Raw genomic sequence first — 11,237 nt, forward strand, 5'->3', positions numbered from 1 at the left:
CATCGAAGTGACCACTCTGCTTTTGACCGGCTCCACAAAATTCGACCCCTCATAGACCACCTGTCATCCAGATTTGCAGATGCTTATACCCCTGACCAGGACATATGCGTAGACGAGTCCCTCATACGCTTTACCGGGCGCCTTCGCATCAAACAGTACATCCCAAGCAAGCGTGCCCGGTATGGGGTGAAACTTTATAAGCTCTGTGAAAGGGCCACAGGCTATACATCTTATTTTAGAGTCTATGAGGGAAAAGACTCAAAATTGGAGCCGGTCGGATGCCCTGACTACCTGGGGAGCAGTGGAAAGGTTGTGTGGGACTTGGTGTCACCCTTGTTCCAGAAAGGGTACCATCTTTTTGTGGACAATTATTACACAAGTGTGGCCCTCTTTCAGCACTTAAAAATAGAAAAAATCCGATGCTGTGGCACCGTGCGGCCTAGTCGCCGGGGCTTCCCCCAACGGCTCATTACCACCAGACTTGAACGGGGGCAGAGGGCCGCCTTGTGTGCTGACGACCTGCTCGCGGTGAAATGGAAGGACAAGAGGGAGGTTTACTTCCTGTCCACCATTCACGCAGACACGACAGTTGAAATTCAACGGCGAACTCAGGTCATTGAAAAACCCCTTGTCATCCATGAGTATAATACTAACATGGGAGGGGTGGACTTCAATGACCAGAGGTTAGCGCCCTATTTAGTTGCCCGAAAAACAAGACTCTGGTATAAAAAAAAAAGTGTCTTTTTACCTCATTCAATTGGCAATTTACAACAGCTTTGTTCTCTACAGTAAGGCTGGGAGAACTGGATCGTTTATTCAATTTAATAAACAGATCGTGATGGAACTCCTGTATCCAGGAGGTGCCGTGGCCCAACCCCAAGATGCAACTAGCCGGCTGCATGGAAGGCATTACGCCTATCCAATTCCGAGTACCCCAGGTCAACGAATCCGAAGAAAACGCTGTCGTGTCTGCAGCAGGGCTGGAATAAGGCGTGACACCACTGTTTATTGTCCCACCTGTCCTGACCAGCCTGGCCTATGCCTAGGGGAGTGTTTTGAGAGGTACCACGAGCAGGTACACTATTAGAGAGTAGGGAACTCCACACACAGCGGTAGGCACACAAGGGTCTCTCAGTGCTATTTCACACTGCTGCGATGCGTTAGGGCAAAATGCCTAGCAAAAGTCACACTTTGCGGTCCCCCCCTACGCCGGAAGTGCTTGACTTAACGCTAGTGCATGCCTACGTTGCTGCGTGGCTTCTGTGGCAATATCGATCGGCCCGGAAGTCATGTTGGTCTATGGTGACGCAGTTCATTACTAGGCCGAATGCTACTCTTGTGGTATTGCCTAAAGGTCTGTTTTGGACGATACGGTGCGGCGGGCTCGACCCACCGGATATGTCAATATGCAGTGTGAAACCAAACATTGGGTTTCCAGAGACCCTAATACACAGGGCTGCCAGAAACCTCTCCTTTCACTTGGGACAAATTGCGTAATGTACTTCGCCACAACTCTGTGCGATTTGCACTTCGCACATTGTTCCATGGGGGAGGAGAGGTTTGTCCTCGGGAGGTAAGTTAAAAAAAAACAAAAAAAAAAACAAAAAAACAGGTAAGCAAAGAAGTTAATGTTTGGTTTGCAATGTTAAGTTTTTTATTAAAAAAGTTCAAAGTTTATTAATGTTAATGAAGTAATTGCTTTGCTGCTTGCTTGTTTTTTGGGTTTTTTTGTATTTTTTTTTCTCTTTTTCCATCCAATAACCTTCCAGGTGGACCGAGCGAACGACTAACCAGCTGCAGCACTGATGGTGCATCCTGACAGAACATTGCGCGTCTGTCAGCTCACACACAAGTCGGTGCATGCAGCGCTGCAGGACGAGATTTCTCCTCCGCAGTCAAAAAGATACGTTTGCCGAGGCATACGAGCTGGTGGGTTTGGATTTTTGGAGTGGCAGCTCCTATGTCCTGGCAGACGCCTTCCCCTCCTTGTATTGTTTTGTCTTTTTTCTTCTCTCTTTTCTATCCAGACCGACCAATCAGCTGCAGCACTGATGGTGCATCCTGACAGAACATTGCGCGTCTGTCAGCTTACACACAAGTCGGTGCATGTAGCGCTGCAGGACGAGATTTCTCCTCCGCAGTCAAAAAGATACGTTTGCCGAGCCATATGGGCCGAGGAGTGGTGTTGGGGTTTCATATGCTTTGGCAAACACTTTGTATCAAAAAAGAACTCTGGCAATGATTTGTTCATCCACATCGATCGGTGTGAATGGATAAATCAGGTTTGCCAGGGCATACGAGCTGGTGGGTTTGGATTTTTGGGGCGGCAGCTCCTATGTCCTGGCAGACGCCTTCCCCTCTATTTTTTTCAAATTTTTTTGGCAGATATTTTTTCATCCGCATTGATTGATTGATTGTTTGACGTTCATTTTTCCTTTCAGCCCAGAGTGCATTACCCTTATGCCCAATATAAGGCGTATAGCAGACCCCACAAATGATGCCATTTTGGAAGGAGGACACCCCAAAGTATTCCGTTAGGTGCATGGTGAGTTCATAGAATATTTTATTTTTTGTCACAAGTTAGCAGAAATTGTGTTTTTTTTTTCCCACAAAATGTCATTTTCCGCTAACTTGTGACAAAAAATAAAATTTTCTATGAACTCACCATGGCCCTCATGGAATACCTTAGCGTGTATGCTTTCCAAAATTGGGTCATTTGTGGGGTTTGTTAACTGTCCTGGCAAGTGGGGGGGGGGGGGTGCTAAATTGTAAGCATCCCTGTAAAGCCTGAAGGTGCTCATTGGACTTTGGGCCCCTTAGCGCAGTTAGGGTGCACAAAAGTGCCACACGTGGTACCACCGTACTCAGGAGAAGTAGTTTAATGTGTTTTGGGGTGTATTTTTACACATACCCATGCTGGGTGGGAGAAATATCTCTGTAAATGACAATCTTTTGCTTTTTTTACACACAATTGTCCATTTACAGAGATATTTCTCCCACCCAGCATGGGTATGTGTAAAAATACAGCTCAAAACACATTATACTACTTCTCCTCAGTACGGCGATACCACATGTGTGGCACTGTTTTGCACCCTAACTGCGCTAAGGGGCCCAAAGTCCAATGAGTACCTTTAGGATTTCACAGGTCATTTTGAGAAATTTTATTTCAAGACTACTCCTCACGGTTTAGGGCCCCTAAAATGCCAGGACAGTATAGGAACCCCACAAATGACCCCATTTTAGAAAGAAGACACCCCAAGGTATTCCATTAGGAGTACGGTGAGTTCATAGAAGATTTTATTTTTTGTCAGAAGTTAGCGGAAAGAAGTTGCCCCTTAGCGCAGTTAGGGTGCAAAAAAGTGCCACACATGTGGTATCGCCGTACTCAGGAGAAGTAGTATAATGTGTTTTGAGGTGTATTTTTACACATACCCATGCTGGGTGGGAGAAATATCTCTGTAAATGGACAATTGTGTGTAAAAAAAGCAAAAGATTGTCATTTACAGAGATATTTCTCCCACCCAGCATGGGTATGTGTAAAAATACACCCCAAAACACATTATACTACTTCTCCTGAGTACGGCAATACCACATGTGTGACCCCTTTTTGCAGCCTAGGTGCGCTAAGGGGCCCAACGTCCAATGAGCACCTTTAGGCTTTACAGGGGTGCTTACAATTTAGCACCCCCCAAAATGCCAGGACAGTAAATACACCCCACAAATGACCCCATTTTGGAAAGTAGACACTTCAAGGTATTCAGAGAGGGCTATGGTGAGTCCGTGGCAGATTTCATTTTTTTTTTTTTGTCACAAGTTAGCAGAAATGGAATTTTTTTTTATTTTTTTTTGTCTCAAAGTGTCATTTTCCGCTTACTTGTGACAAAAAGTAATATCTTCTATGAACTCACTATGCCTCTCAGTGAATACTTTGGGATGTCTGCTTTCCAAAATGGGGTAATTTGGGGGGTATTTATACTATCCTGGAATTTTAGCACCTCATGAAACATGACAGGTGGGCGGAAAAGTCAGAGATGCTGGAAAATGGGAAAATTCACTTTTGGCACCATAGTTTGTAAACGCTATAACTTTTACCCAATCCAATAAATATACACTGAATGGGTTTTTTTTTAATCAAAAACATGTTTGTCCACATTTTTCGCGCTGCATGTATACAGAAATTTTACTTTATTTGAAAAATGTCAGCACAGAAAGTTAAAAAAAATCATTTTTTTGCCAAAATTCATGTCTTTTTTGATGAATATAATAAAAAGTAAAAATCGCAGGAGCAATCAAATAGCACCAAAAGAAAGCTTTATTAGTGACAAGAAAAGGAGCCAAAATTCATTTAGGTGGTAGGTTGTATGAGCGAGCAATAAACCGTGAAAGCTGCAGTGGTCTGAATGGAGAAAAAGGCTCTGGTCCTTAAGGGGCGAAAAGACTGTGGTCCTTAAGTGGTTAATCCACTTGGCTATGGTTTTTGTGGATGCCTTTAATCCCTTGGATTTACCTGCATAATTAATGAATAATGACTGACTTCCTGAACTCTGACTTTTTCCAGGTAGGCTATTAAATTCTCACGAACGTCCAATTTTTGTTGTTTAGCTTCCTTTTCTGTTGTTGGAGCCATACAGAAAGATGGTAATATCTCCTGTGTTCTATGGAACATGTCTCCCACCTTTGGAAGGAACTCTGGACTAGTTCGGAGTACAACACGATCATTGAAGAATGAACAGTATGGTTCTTTGTGTGAAAGAGCCTGGAGTTCACTTATGCGCCTAGCAGACGTGATTGCTACTAGAAACACAGTTTTCAGAGTACACATTCTAAGGGAATCTTCATCAAATTTGTTAGATGTCAATGCCTGCAGGACCAAGGATAGATCCCACTTTGGAAATTGTCTAACTGTTACCGGTCTATTTCTTTCAATTGATTTTACAAATCTAATTATAAGAGGGTCTAGTGCTAGCTTTTTGTCTAAATAAACTGATAGGGCCGATGTTTGGACCTTAATTGTGCTTAAGGCTAACCCCTTCTCAACTCCCTCCTGCAGAAATTCCAAAATTGTTGCCATTTCTGTTGATTGGAAGCTTGAATTTTCTAACCATAAAATAAAAGTTTTCCAGTATTTCTGGTAAATAAGTCGAGTATTCTCTTTCCTACTTTTTAATAAGGTATTTACTACTCTGGTTGACAATCCCTTACTTTCAAGGACTGCCCTTTCAGAAACCAAGCTGTAAGTTTCCATTTTTCCAGGTTTAAAACAGCTTGGTCCTGCACCTGTATCATATCTTCTGATACCAGTATTTCCCATGGCTGTGTTACAATACAATACAACAACATTTGTAAAGCGCTTTTCTCCCATAGGACTCAAAGCGCATAGCTGTGTCTCAGATTAATACAGGGTTTCAGGCTGGGTTGTGTTACAGAGGAGATAGTCAGGTGTTCATGAATGCCAGACTGAAAAGGTAGGTTCCAAAGTGTAGGGGCAGCATGACAAAAGGCTCTGTCTCCAAAGGTTTTGAGGTGGACTCTGGGGGTGACCAAGGTGTTACATCCTTTTGATCTAAGATTGTGGGGGGTGTGATGTAGTTGCAACAAGTCCTTCAGGTATCCAGGGCCCAGATTGTGCAAGGATTTGAATGTCAGTAAGCCAATCTTAAACAGAATTCTCCATTTTATCGGTAGCCAGTGGAGTGAGCTCAGGGTTGGTGTTATGTGGCAATGGCGGGGTTGGCTCGTTAACAGCCTTGCGGCGGCATTCTGTACTAATTGCAAGCGGCGTAAGTCTTTCTTATGCAGGCCTGTGTAGAGGACGTTGCAGTAGTCTAACCTTGATGTGACGAAGGCATGAACTAGGGTAGGAAGATCCTCTGAAGGAATTAGGTGTTTAATCCTTGCAATATTCCTTAGGCGAAAGAATGAATGTTTCACAACAGCTGAGATTTGATTCCTGAAGCTTAATTTCCCATCAATCAGTACTCCCAGGCTGCGCACACAGTCTGAGTTGTTCAGGTCTGAGCTCCCTATCCTTAGCGGTGTTGGTTGAGACTGGAGCTGCTTTGCTGTTGAGCCCTGGCCCTCGATAACAAGAACCTCAGTTTTGTCAGCATTAAGTTTTAGCCAATTATTATTCATCCACTCCTGAAGCTCAGCTAAGCATGCGTTTATTTGGGGAGTAGGGTCTGTGACGTCAGGTTTGAATGACAAATATAGCTGGGTGTCATCAGCATAGCAATGATATGTCAGGCCATGTTTTTGTATGATTTCTCCAAATGGCAGCATGTATATGGTGAACAGTAAAGGGGATAATATTGCGCCCTGAGGTACACCGTATTTTAGTGGTACAGGGTTGGAGAGGAAGGGCCCTAAGGCTACCCTTTGTGTTCTGCCAGCCAGGAAGGAGTTGAACCACCGGAGAACAATGCCATCTATGCCACAGTACTCTTGTAGCCTGTTGAGTAAGATTTCATGATCTACTGTGTCAAAAGCCGCTGAGAGGTCGAGCAAAATCAGGATGGAACATTGACCCTTGTCTCTTGCAATGAGCAGATCATTGCAAATCTGGGTGAGGGCTGTTTCACAGCTGTGATATTTCCTGAAACCAGATTGAAGAGGGTCAAGGATGTTGTTTCTGGAGAGCCTGGCTTCAAGTTGGAGGTAGACAGCCTTTTCAATAACTTTTCCCAGAAAGGGGAGGTTTGAGACAGGTCTGTAGCTGTTTAGAGCATCTGGGTCTAAGGATGGTTTCTTGAGTAGAGGCCTGACGATTGCTTCTTTCAGAGTAGAGGGAAACCACCCTTCTTGTAAGGAGCCGTTGACTATTTTGTGGAATACCGGTGTAAATAGTTCAGGGCATTTCAACATGAACTTAGTGGGGCCAGGGTCCAGATCGCAGGTAGTCTGGCGAAGGTTTGAGAGGATATCCAAGATGTCTTTTCCAGTGATTACCTTAAAATCAGACCATGGTGGTAGGCTATTTTTGCACCGGTTATATGGCTCTGCATGGGTTTCTGGGGCTGTGAATTGAATTGAATGGCAGATCGTATGGAGGAGACTGTCTGAGAAGAAGTGGGCAAATTTCTCGCACAGTTCCTGTGAAGGTCTGATGCTGGATTTCCTGCAAGATGGATTGCAGAGACTGTCAACCGTGCGGAAGAGTTGGGCGGGTCTGTTGGCTGCATTTGCAATTTCGTGAGACAGGAATAAGGACTTTTTGTTCATCGCCGTTTGATATTTTTTCAGGTGAGCAATTAGGGAAAGTTTGTCATCAGGAGACTGATGTTTGCGCCACCTTCGTTCCAGTCTGCGTCCCTGTTTCTTTGATGTTGAATGAATCGACAGGAGAAGTGGATACCAAGCTCTCCTGGGCCAGTTTGGGGCAATCAGAATCATTTGACTTTGTGATTTCATCAATTTCTGAAGTACTATGGGAATCAGATTTAGTGGCAGGAAAGCATACACTATGTTCTGATGCCAGTTCTGAGCCAGGGCGTCTATTGCCATTGGTTTGTCCATCACATTAAAGGAATAGAATTGTTTGCATTTCCGGTTTGACCTGTTCGCAAATAAATCTACTTGTGGTTGTCCCCACTTGCTCACTATCATTTTGAATAACTTCTGGTTGAGTGACCATTCTGTGTTTGTAATCTGCACCCTGCTTAAAGGGAACTGAGCACATTCTCTTTCAATGGAATCTCTCCTGGCATAGAAGCTGCCATGTTCCCCCCCTCCCCTTCTCACATTCCTTATTTACAGAAGTTAGAGATGCTATCTTGACACATTGACACAAACTCGGTCTTTGAAGAAACAGTTCTAATTACTAATCCCCTTTGTTGTCTAATAGCATGGTTTACCTCTTGGTAATTAGCCCAATAAAACAATTAGGGACCTGAAAGCTCTGCGGCCGGAGATGGCCGGGCAGCCCTGCTGAAACAGGGTAATCTACTTTGAATGTAAAATACAAGGTAAAATGAAAGTTTATTTTAATAATGAAACAGATTGTCGGCATGCATTTTTCATGTGCTATAGAAATGTCTTGAATGATAAAAAAGGTGCTCGGTTCACTTTAACTGATCTGCTAGAACATTCAACTCCCCTTTTAAGTGTACTGCTGTTAATGATAGGAATTCGTGTTCTGCTATCTCTAGAATCTCCAGCGTCAGGAACAATAATCTTTTGGACCTGGTTCCCCCTTGGCGATTTATATATGAAACAACTGTCGCGTTGTCTGATTGAATTTGTACGTGACAAGTTCTCAGAAGATGTATTGTGCTGATTATTGCCATCTTCACTGCCAACAGCTCTCTGAAATTCGATGAATGTTCTGCCATTGATTGATTCCATAGGCCCTGTACTTGAAATCTGTCCACATGGGCTCCCCAGCCTGATTGACTTGTGTCTGTCGTTAAGATCTTCTGTATCGGTAAGGACCACAGTCTGCCCTGTGTGAGGTGTTGCGATATCTGCCACCACATTAGACTGTCCTTTATTTGTGGATCCACTGTCACTATGTTGTCTAGTGTGTTCTGCTGCTTGTCCCAATTGGATAGCATCCATGACTGCAGAATTCTGGTGTGTTTTAGCGCCCACTGAATTGCTGGTGCTACTGAGGACAGAAGGCCTAGAAGTTGCATAATCTGTCTGATCTTTACTGTCTGACAGGTATTGAACTTTTCCACTTCAGATAATATATTTTGTACTTTTGAGTGTGGATGGAGAATTTTCTGTTGGACTGAGTCTATTATAAATCCTAGGAACAGAATTTTCTGTGTTGCAGTGAGTTGTGACTTGTCCTTGCTCACAATCCAGCCCGACTGCTTTTGCTGAGTCAGTACAATCTGTTTGTGTTCCTCTAGATCTGCTAACGTTTTTGCCACTATTAACAGGTCGTCTAAGTAAGGAATGATGATAATACCTTGTCTGTGTATAGCTGCAATCAGCTCTCCCATGACACTTGTAAAAATTCTTGGAGCTGATGTTATGCCAAATGGGAGGTAGCGGAACTGTAGGTGCTGAACTCCCCTCTCCATTTGTACTGCAAACCTTAGGAATTTTTGCGACTCTAGTTCTATTGGTATATGCCAATAGGCGTCTTGTATGTCCACACTTGCCATGAAGCCATCTGGTATCAGTAGATTTCTTATTGAGTAAATTGATTCCATATGGAATTTTTCGTATCTTATGTATGGATTTATGGGTTTTAAATTCAGAATTATTCTGTACTTTCCGGAAGGCTTCTGAACCAGAAATATTTTTGAGTAGAAGCCTTCGCCTCTTTGCGTTACCGGAACTACTGATACCACATGTGTCTAGCATATCTGAAATGATTTCCTTCAATGCTTCCTGATGTTGAGGCAAGCTCAGCTGTTTGGTCACCACGGACTTTCTTGGAGGTCTTGATCGAAAGGCAATGTGAACCTCTTTTTATAAGATCTAAAATGAAAGGGCTCTTTGTTATAGTTTTCCAATGTGGGAGAAAATAGCCCAACCTTCCCTCCACTTTTAATGTGTCATGGTTTACTTTGTGTGATGGGGGTTTTGAAACCTTGACCTGTTTTTTTCTGATCCTTATTAAAGGACCAGGTTCGTCTTTTGCTTTGATTTTCAGGTCTGTCTGTCTGTTTTGACGAAAAAAATCTCTTCCCAGTTTTGAACTGTCTCTTTTTTGGGAAGGATTTTTTCTTATTGGCAGTTCTTTCCAGAACCTCATCAAATTCAGGCCCAAAAAGAGCGTCTCCTCCCACTGGGATAGAACAAACTGTTCTTTGAAGCCATGCTCCCATGCCAGGTCTTAATCCATAGATTACGTCTGGCTACGTTAGAGATACCTGCTGCCTTAGCCGTTAGCCTAAATTGACTCTGAAGCTGCGTCAATAATATAGGCTACTGCTTTATGCATCACAGTCATTGAATTAATTAGCTGATCCTTTGGTGTACCCTTAATATTATCCTCCAACTGCTGCATTCATAATGCGAGCATTCTCGCTACACAAGTTGTTGCAGCAGAAGGTCTGAAGTTTGCACAAATTGCAGGCCACAACCGTTTCAGAGCATATTCTATCTTATCAGATTGATCCTTCAGATGACCCAGATCCTCGAACGCAAGCTCATAGTCTTTATTAACTTGCGAGAAAGCAGAGTCTAATTTGGGGCTCGTCCCACATTTTAGAGTCATCCTCTGAGAACGGGAATAGTCTCTTAAATCCTCTAGACATGAATCTTTTATCTGGGTTTTTCCACTGCCTTGTAATTAGATTTTTAGTTGATGTACTGGAAAATGTAATTCTTGTGGACTTTCCATGCCTTCATACAATTTATCATGCATTGAAACTGTCTCAGTAATTGTTTTATTCAAATTTAAGTCTTCGTATATGGCCATTAACAACATTTCAGTCTCTGCCACAGGAAATTTAAACTTTATTTTCTATTTCCTGTGCTTCCATAGAACTTGCAGAAACCTCACTATCGCTAACTTCCTCTTCATCCGAAACAATAACAGGTTTATTAGTCTTGCTAGTAGCTTTTCTGGGGATAATTACTTCAGACCCCTTAGGCTGAGTGGCTTGATCAGCTTGTACTTCAGCTGGTGTGTCTGGTTTATAAGCTACAGAGGTAGCCTTAAACTCCTTTAATGTATCTTTCAAATCCTGTCTCAGAGCCTGAATATCTCTGAGACGCTGATTCTTGTTTCATAATTTAAATGGGATCTCCCTATGGTGCTGGACGCACTTAGAGGTCTGCCTTTTGAACCTTTGGAATCATGTTCATTATGGCATCTCACTTTAAAAACAGTTTACTTGCTTGCTGTTTCTTCTGCCAAGAGGGTGTTCGAGCTCCAGGCCATCGGGATAGGAGAACCCTCCCTAAATTTCTTTCCAGACAGAGTGGTCATCAGACCTGTGCAACAGTTTATTCTGAAGGTAACTACCATATACCATTTTAATCAGGACTGGACGTTACCTTAATTACAAACTGAGGAAGCTGAGGGGCCACACAGTCTTGACATAGGACGTGTACTGAAACAATACCTGAAGGTAACAGATACTTTAGAAAATCTGAGACTTTGTTGTTATAACAGGAGGTTATGGAAAGGCGAGGCAGCTTCGTAAGCTCTATAGCCTCTTGTGTTTTAAAAGCTATTGAGGCGGCTTACAAAATCAATAAGCTTGAGCCTCCTCAAGAACTAAAGGCCCATTCTACCAGATCCATATCCACATCATGGGTAGCATATACAATGG

This window comes from Hyperolius riggenbachi, chromosome 7 (assembly GCF_040937935.1).
Source record: "Hyperolius riggenbachi isolate aHypRig1 chromosome 7, aHypRig1.pri, whole genome shotgun sequence".
Lineage (NCBI taxonomy): Eukaryota > Metazoa > Chordata > Amphibia > Anura > Hyperoliidae > Hyperolius > Hyperolius riggenbachi.